Source organism: Coregonus clupeaformis, chromosome 13 (assembly GCF_020615455.1).
Source record: "Coregonus clupeaformis isolate EN_2021a chromosome 13, ASM2061545v1, whole genome shotgun sequence".
Classification (NCBI taxonomy): Eukaryota; Metazoa; Chordata; class Actinopteri; order Salmoniformes; family Salmonidae; genus Coregonus; species Coregonus clupeaformis.
The window spans coordinates 24652497-24662111 of record NC_059204.1 but is presented as its reverse complement, the minus strand read 5'-3'; the positions used below and the strand labels follow the sequence as shown (position 1 = coordinate 24662111).

The 9615-nt window shown below is 43.0% G+C and overlaps 1 protein-coding gene across 1 annotated transcript in view; it reads left to right on the top strand.

The window, feature by feature from the left end:
- The first annotated feature begins 3810 nt into the window (after positions 1-3810).
- Positions 3811-9615, top strand: part of LOC121579792 (glycerophosphodiester phosphodiesterase domain-containing protein 5) — a 57200-nt gene continuing 51395 nt past the window's right edge. The window contains exon 1 of the mRNA XM_041894691.1: positions 3811-3884. The gene's annotated coding sequence lies outside the window, so the exon portion shown is untranslated. The remainder of the gene's footprint in view (positions 3885-9615) is intronic.

The following is a 9615-nucleotide window of genomic DNA, read 5'->3' as shown; positions in this document are numbered from 1 at the left end:
TTCCTCACTGGCTCTTTGTCTCATGAGAACGGGTTGGCCTGATATACTGCTTGAGGGCAGCATTGGTTTGGTTTTGCATGCAGATGGGGTTAGGCAGCTATAATTAACTCTGCTGCTAAGGCTCTTTCTAAAGCTCACCAAGAGATGGGACTTTGAACATCTGCACAGTTCAGATATATTCTATTAAACTCAAACTCACTGTTATTGATTAACGGCAGATGGGAGATACATAATGGTGAACTTGATGGAACAGACCTTTAGATACTGTAATGGTTGATAACATCTTGTGGCTTTTCCTCACATTTCTACACATTCTTACAGACCAGTCTGTGAATGGTTTCATTGTGGTAAGGCTGTGTACAGTATATAAAGGGCTATATAGTGCGGTCTCCAACTAAGATTTTATAGGCAAAGGGAAACACAATGTTCTCTATCATTATTGGATGACTGGATTATATATACCATCACAGAGGACTTCATAGCTCACTTTGGTCACTGCCTGCACATTATTGCATGTGAAGATGCATGTAAAAATAGCAACAATAGCAGCATGGGAATCCCATCAACATACAGTAGGAAAAAGGGGCAGTGGAACAGGATGTACATCCGTCTCCATGTTGTCCAGCTTCCTGTGACGGCCTGCCTTGTTTCCACATCCAGAAATAACACGTAGCATAGGGGTGGAGACACAGATCATGGAGGGGGGAAAATAAGTATTCATGAGAAAAACTGGTTTCGGCACCTTAGCTTCACTTATTCAATTAAATTAACACATCAATAAGGGAGTTAAAAAACATGTTTTATGTATTAAATAAAGAAATGTTTTGTTTGCGAGAACCATTAGTTATTTTATCCGTAAAATAACCATCAATTTAGAACAGTGTTTCCCAAACTCGGTCCTGGGGCCTCCCAGGGGTTCATGTTTTGGTTTTTACCCTAGCGCTACACAGCTGATTCAAATAATCAAAGCTTGATGATGAGTTGGTTATTTGAATCAACTGTGTAGTGCTAGGGCAAAAGCCAAAACGTGCACCGGGGGTTAAAGCTCAAAGTTATCATGTATTGAAGCCGAGGAGCATCCCCAAGAGACACCTTATCCCCAAGAGACAATTTTTCAGCAAGCCTTAACTTTTCTCTCAAATCTGAGTTCTCTGCTTTGAGGAAGCGGTTCACAGTGTGGGGGTATTATGATGTAAGACCTCAGTAACTGCTCTGCATGCTGATGCAACGTTCAGCTGTTTTACTATCACAGACTATGGCCAAACCCACTCAAAGATGTGATTTACTGTACAAACTCTGGTACAGTAGTTTAGTGCCTGTCTGGAAGGCGTGAAAGGGTGTAAAGATATACTGATATAGTTCATTCTGATCCCATTTATGCAGTGTTCTTCAATCCTGTCCCTGAAGACCCACTGAGCAGGCTTTTGTTCCACCCAGTACTAACATATCTGATTCTAATCAAGGGGTTAGTTGATATTATTAGAGGAATCAGGTGTGTTAGTGCTGGGCTACAGCAAAAGCCTGCACACACTGTGGGTATTTCGAATCATGATTGAAGACCACTACACTAATGAATGGAGTTTGTGTAGACAATTAGTGCATAAATGATAGGTGTAATTTTCATCATATTGCTTACACACACAGCCAGTCCTTTCAGATGTTGTGTCTAGTAGGGACTAGTTTACATTTGGAACTGGACAAATGTAGAGAGAGGTCCTCAAGTTAGATGTGTGAGCTACAGAAGGCAATAGCATCCTCTGGTGGATGAAAATCGGCCACAAGCTCTGTATCTCTCCACTTGACTAGGATTTAGATATCTGGGGGTTTTCTCCAGTGACAGTCACACAATTTCAACCATAGTTTATAAATCTGTAATAAACAGTTAGAAAACAATCAATAAACTTACAATTAACAGTATAAATTCCTTATAAACCCCCTTATAAATCATTGCAGTTAATCTACAGCATAGTGCGCTCAGAGACAGACAGAGACTCACAGAGAGTGTGTAGACCCACCTAACCTTCTCTGGTCACCTACTTATGTTACAAGATGCTGAAATAAATTAACTCCACTTGTCAATTACACAAGATTAGAGGGACCTGACGCAATCATCTCCCAAACCAGGGGTTAATCTGTGGCTGTTAGGCCTGGAATAGATCTCCTGCTGGATGTCACTCCCTCCCTGTGCCTGGTGTTGGCTCACTGCCTCAGAGCTGTAGCAGGGGTTGGTGCTAGATGGCACCTGCGAAGGGCAGCCATCCTGATTCTTGGAGGTACCATAGACATCATCAAGGAGACCAGTTGAAATGCTAAGAGATGGAAATTATACAATAGTGCAGGACATGTCAATTAAAGCATGGACACCAAATTCACCCTGTAAAAATTACCAGCTATCATGATTTAGGACTATGATCCAAGGAACCTATGGAAAATAATTGAGTCATTATTGGAAGATGTCCTATACATTGTGCACTCCAGTTAGTATGATATGTTACATTTCATATGGTATGTATTAATTTGTGGATTTCCATCATCCATTGCTTATGATATGTTAGGAATTACAATCTTACAATATGTTACGATTAAGGAAAACGTATGATATTTTACGAATTCCAATTTGTGATGGCTAACATTAGCTAGGTGGCTAGCTAGGCTAAGGGTTAGGGTTATGAGTTAAGGTTAGGGTTAAGGTTACGGTTAGGCGTTAGGTTAAAGGGTTAAGGTTAGCGTTAGGGGAAGGGTTAGCTAACATGCTAAGTAGTTGCAAAGTAGCGAAAAAGTAGTAATTCATTGTAAAGTTGCTAACTAGCTAAAATGCTAAGATCCGTGATGAGATTCGAACACACAACCTTTAGGTTACTAGACGTTCCCATTATATGCCCTCCGCCCTACTTTCGTTTTTGCCTGAAGTAAGTAACCTTCTGTCTTATGTAACCATACCAAACGTAACATATCATACTATACTGAACAAAAATATAAACACAACTTGCAACAATTTCAACTATTTTATTGAGTTACAGTTGATATAAGGAAATCAGTCAATTGAAATAAATAAATCAGGCCCTAATATATGGATTTCACATGACTGGGCAGGGGCGCAGCCATGGGTGGGCCTGGGAGGGCTCCCACTGGGGAGCCAGGCCCAGCCAATCAGAATACGTTTTTCCCCACAAAAGGGCTTTATTACAGACAGAAATACTCCTCAGTTTCATCAGCTGTCCGGGTGGCTGGTCTCAGACGTTCCCGCAGGTGAATAAGCCGGATGTGGAGGTCCTGGGCTGGCATGGTTACACGTGGTCTGCGGTTGTGAGGCTGGTTGGACGTACTGCCAAATTCTCTAAAACGACATTGGAGGCAGCTTACGGTAGAGAAGTGAATATTCAATTATCTGGCAACAGCTCTGGTGGACATTCCTGCAGTCAGCATGCCAATTGCACACTCTCTCAAAACTTGAGACATCTGTGTTGTGTGACAAAACTGCACATTTTAGATTACCTTAGCAAAGGAGAAAGCCCACTAAAAGGGATGTAAACACATTTGTGCACAACATTTGAGAGAAACAAACTTTTTGTGCATATGGAACATTTCTGGGCTCTTTTATTTTAGCTCATGAAACATGGGACCAACACTTTACATGTTTTTTGTACAGCATAATTTGAGAGTCCCGGATATATTTTTACTATCTTACGTCTAGTCTATGAGACCAGGCTGCTACTTTCTAATACCTTGAACAAGTGCCGGGCAGAGGATACATAGCCTCTTCGTAACTTTACAGGTCTCCCAGAGCAAGTGGGTTCACGGCAGCTCCACCCACACCGTGTCGGACGGATTAAGGTTCTATCCTTTTCTGCGAAGTGTGTAAACCTTCGGTGAGTCACAATCCTGTGAGTAATTTCTTAGAATTCTTATGAAAAATTCACTTCGTATATTGTCATTGGAAATGATCATTCTTGGTGCGCCCGCGTCTGTAGTTTATGTAGCCTAAACGTAATATTCTGTCATTAGATGGTTTGCCAACATAACCCGAAACCTAATCATGGTTACCCAGAAGTAAAACTCTCGCGAACCATTTTACTTTAGCAAATTATTTGAAGTCGGACGAACCTGCAATAACTTCAACGAGGGGACAAGTATCGATGTACTATCACGGGAATATAGCTATGACAGATATATCTAATAAGCTACCTGGTTTTAGAACTTTTGCTTTGGAGAAAATACGCAGTCGTGGAGGGAAGGTGAGTGTTGACATTGTGCGCAGGTTAACGGATTAAATGTAATATAATCCGACCACTGTCACATAGCCTGCTGTGTGACTTGCCTTGTTTACCTGCGATCATTTCATGAGACCTATTGAGAGGTTGATGACCAGAGAGTTGTACTGTAGGGGAGACCGGGGATTGTTTGAGCTATACATTCAACATGTGATAGAAACAGCTTCCATCTATCTGCTACAAATGGGTATAGGTATTATCTCTCTAAATCAAACAGACAAGTTGTGACTTTGTCTCAAATACAAGGAGTGAAATGTGAAAATTTGAAGGAATCAATCTATCTTTTCAGACTGTTAAGAGTATTTATCTGGTCAATATGTCAGTGTATTATGTCTGTTGGTAACAGTGTGTTACAGTGAGGGAAAAAAGTATTTGATCCCCTGCTGATTTTGTACGTTTGCCCACTGACAAAGAAATGATCAGTCTATAATTTTAATGGTAGGTTTATTTGAACAGTGAGAGACAGAATAACAACAAAAAGATCCAGAAAAACGCATGTCAAAAATGTTATAAATTGATTTGCATTTTAATGAGGGAAATAAATATTTGACCCCCTCTCAATGAAAAAGATTTCTGGACCCAGGTGTCTTTTATACAGGTAACGAGCTGAGATTAGAAGCACACTCTTATAGGGAGTGCTCCTAATCTCAGTTTGTTACCTGTATAAAAGACACTTGTCCACAGAAGCAATCAATCAATCAGATTCCAAACTCTCCACCATGGCCAAGACCAAAGAGCTCCCCAAGGATGTCAGGGACAAGATTGTAGACCTACACAAGGCAGGAATGGGCTACAAGACCATCGCCAAGCAGCTTGGTGAGAAGGTGACAACAGTTGGTGTGATTATTCGCAAATGGAAGAAACACAAAAGACCTGTCAATCTCCCTCGGCCTGTGGCTCCATGCAAGATCTCACCTCATGGAGTTGCAATGATCATGAGAACAGTGAGGAATCAGCCCAGAACTACACGGGAGGATCTTGTCAATGATCTCAAGGCAGCTGGGACCATAGTCACCAAGAAAACAATTGGTAACACACTACGCTGTGAAGGACTGAAATCCTGCAGCGCCCGCAAGGTCCCCCTGCTCAAGAAAGCATATATACAGGCCCGTCTGAAGTTTGCCAATGAACATCTGAATGATTCAGAGGAGAACTGGGTGAAAGTGTTGTGGTCAGATGAGACCAAAATCAAGCTCTTTGGCATCAACTCAACTCACCGTGTTTGGAGGAGGAGGAATGCTGCCTATGACCCCAAGAACACCATCCCCACCTTCAAACATGGAGGTGGAAACATTATGCTTTGGGGGTGTTTTTCTGCTAAGGGGACAGGACAACTTCACCGCATCAAAGGGACGATGGGCGGGGCCATGTACTGTCAAATCTTGGGTGAGAACCTCCTTCCCTCAGCCAGGGCATTGAAAATGGGTGGTGGATGGGTATTCCAGCATGACAATGACCCAAAACACACGGCCAAGGCAACAAAGGAGTGGCTCAAGAAGAAGCACATTAAGGTCCTGGAGTGGCCTAGCCAGTCTCCAGACCTTAATCCCATAGAAAATCTGTGGAGGGACCTGAAGATTTGAGTTGCCAAACGTCAGCCTCGAAACCTTAATGACTTGGAGAAGATCTGTAAAGAGGAGTGGGACAAAATCCCTCCTGAGATGTGTGCAAACCTGGTGGCCAACTACAAGAAACGTCTGACCTCTGTGATTGCCAACAAGGGTTTTGCCACCAAGTACTAAGTCATGTTTTGCAGAGGGGTCAAATACTTTTTTCCTTAATTAAAATGCAAATCAATTTATAACATTTTTGACGTGCGTTTTTCTGGATTTTTTTGTTGTTATTCTGTCTCTCACTGTTCAAATAAACCTACCATTAAAATTATAGACTGACCATGTCTTTGTCAGTGGGCAAACGTAGAAAATCAGCAGGGGATCAAATACTTTTTTCCCTCACTGTATATGTGAAAATATGATCATATTATACATTATATTTTAATGTTGAAGGACTCTTGGAAGATTAGTCCAAATGAGGACTAAAATGTAAAAATGTACACCACCTCTGGGTCAGTTGTAACAGGGCTTGGGGTGAAATGTAACAGTTTGAAAAAATGCATAAACTATGCAACGAAATTTTGAAAGCCTTTATTGAGAACATGAGAACAACATTGCCATGTTTAACATTTTGTGCAGCAGAAATAATAAAATAATAATACAATTCATAAAATGTTTATTATTTTTACGTTCCATTAACTGGCCCTTCTCAACTGAACAACAACATCTGACAATTAAACAACAACATCTGGACTAAACAATTGAATGTTTGTGGTGTCCCTTATGGAAAAAACTAATGAATTCCACATGTGAACACGTGTGATGACGTGATTTCATGTGAAGCAACATGTGATAACATGAAACTACACGCGACATTTCACATATGAAAACGTGTTTTTGAAACACTTGACATTTGTGAAATTTCACATGTGATATCATGTGCAAATGTCTTTTTGGAAAACTTCACATGAGATATTGAAGGGATTTGATTATCTGACACAGGTTGCCCCGGCTGAAGGAGTTTGCCCCAGGTAAAAAGTGATTGCATTCGTTTTGGAACCGGGCTGCCTCCCGGGCGTGAGCCAGGTGCCCTGTTCAAAGCCCATGGCGAAGTCGGCTCAAAACAAAAGTGACGTAGATTAAACACGTGGATGTTCTCAAAACATTTGTTTTACCAGTCTTCAGGACGTCATGTGATGGTCCCAGATGGTCCCAAACCATCGCAAACCATTATCTAATATATAACCCCACCTGGGATTTGAACTTTTAGGTGTGCAGATATTTCTGCTGAGCAATAATGTCTGTAGCATTCCCCTACACATTAATTGCCTATAATACATCTATGCACTTAGCAAAATAGTGGCATCTGCACTGCTATTTTAGTTATCAGTTAATCTGACTATTCTCTCATCATTGATTTAATTTACTTATTTCAGCAATTTGAGGGTTTTCTGTATTGTTGTCTAATGTTGGTGGGGCATATTATTCTGTTTCAATGTTACTCCTGAATCACTATGATAAATACAATATCATAGTTTTTCTTGAGTGTATATTTAACAAAGCTGAGATATACTTTGAAATCCAAAGTGCAGGAATACAGGTGTGGTGGCATAGCAGAAATATCATAATGCTGTGAACCAAGAGGTTGTGAGTTCAAATCCCAGATGATGACACATTGAATAATAGTTACTGTATAAATAAACATACACAATGTAGTCAAATATGTAAGATGAAAACACTGTATGTTAAAAGCACTGTGTGTGTATCATAGACACATTTTTTTGTTGTCCAAAAACACGTTTTCACATGTGAAATGTCACGTGAAGTGTTCTAAAAACACATGAATTCACATGTGAAATGTCATATATCCAAAAACAAGTTTTTTTGCATGTGTCTGTGTGTGTGTGTGTGTGTGTGTAAGTGAATGTTGGACATGTTCACTCAATCAGAGTGACTGTTGTGACAGTGGTATGGTAGTCCTGGGGTACAGGCTTGGTGGGTCCATCATTTGCATTCCCAGCACCAAGACCCCCTTAGGCTCATCACAACTAATCCTGACCCTTGCAGCCATTAGCTATCTTCAATTTTAGCTACATGTTCAAGCTTTAGCATTGCTAACTTACATCAAATATATCTTAACACACTGGTTATAAACCTAATATAAGTTTGGTGAATCTAACAACAAAGCAGGTAATGCCATTGCAAAAATTAAATTGGTCAAATAAATTACTTTCTTACCTCAAAATCAGATTTTTGTCAATAAAATCTGCAGAATCTATCACAGGGTCTTGCTTCTTCACATGAGGTGTCACGCGTGCTGTAGGTGGGTGGAGTGGTGGAATCAAACGCAGAACACCGAAGGATAGTCCAAACAACTTTAGTTAATCTCCAAACAGGAAAAATAACAACACTTGCCCGAAGGCAAAAATACGCACGAGGGCGAAATAGCAACAAGCGCACTAACAGGTGCGTAACGCTCCAACGCAGTGGAGGAAAGCTCAACCGAGCGAAAGGGCGAAAATAAGCCCAACACACGACAGACAAAAATCAATAACACACAACACCTGACAAACACAACGAGAACTAAATAGGACACTAATGACACTAAATGATAACAGGTGTGACAACAATCAGACAAAAGCAAACGAACATGAAACATACAACGGTGGCAGCTAGTATTCCGGAGACAACGAACGCCGAAGCCTGCCCGAACAAGGGAGAGAGGCAGCCTCGGCCGAAACCGTGACAGTACCCCCCCCTTGACGCGCGGCTCCAGACGTGCGCCGACTCCGGCCTCGGGGACGACCCGGAGGACGCGGAGCAGGGTGCGTCGGGTGCCCACGATGGAATTCCGTCAGGAGAGACGGGTCCAAAATGTCTCTCCTCGGCACCCAGCACCGCTCCTCCGGACCGTACCCCTCCCACTCCACTAGATACTGGAGACCCCCCATCCGACGTCTCGAATCCAAGATGGACCTCACGGAGTACGCCGGTGCCCCTCGATGTCCAATGGGGGCGGAGGAGTCTCCCTGATCTCACTTTCTTGGAGTGGGCCAGCTACCCCCGGCCTGAGAAGGGACACATGGAACGAGGGGTTAATACTTTTATATTCAACAGGTAGTTGTAATTTATAACACACCTCGTTCAACCTTCCCAGGACTTTAAATGGCCCTACAAACCGCCGACCCAGTTTCCGACAGGGCAGGCGGAGGGGCAGGTTTCTGGTAGAGAGCCAGACTCGATCACCAGGTGCGTACACCGGTCCCTCACTGCGGTGGAGATCGGCGCTCGCCTTATGACGTCGGAGGGCCCGCTGCAGGTGGCGTGTGCAGCGTTCCAGGTCTCCTCCGAGCGCCGCGCCCACTCATCCACCGCAGGAGCCTCGATCTGGCTCTGCTGCCAAGGTGCCAGAAACGGCTGGTAACCTAACACACATTGGAAAGGGGTTAGGTTAGTGGAGGAATGGCGTAGGGAATTCTGGGCCATTTCGGCCCAGGGAACGACCTTGCCCACTCCTCCGGCCGGTCCTGGCAGTATGTTCTAAGAAACCTACCCACATCCTGGTTCACACGTTCCACCTGCCCATTACTCTCCGGGTGGTAACCCGAGGTGAGGCTCACCGAGACCCCCAACCGCTCCATAAAGGCCCTCCAGACTCTGGAGGTAAATTGGGGACCCCGATCAGACACAATATCCTCGGGTACCCCGTAGTGCCGGAACACATGGGTGAATAGGGCTTCGGCAGTTTGCAGGGCGGTAGGAAGGCCCGGCATGGGGAGCAAACGACAGGC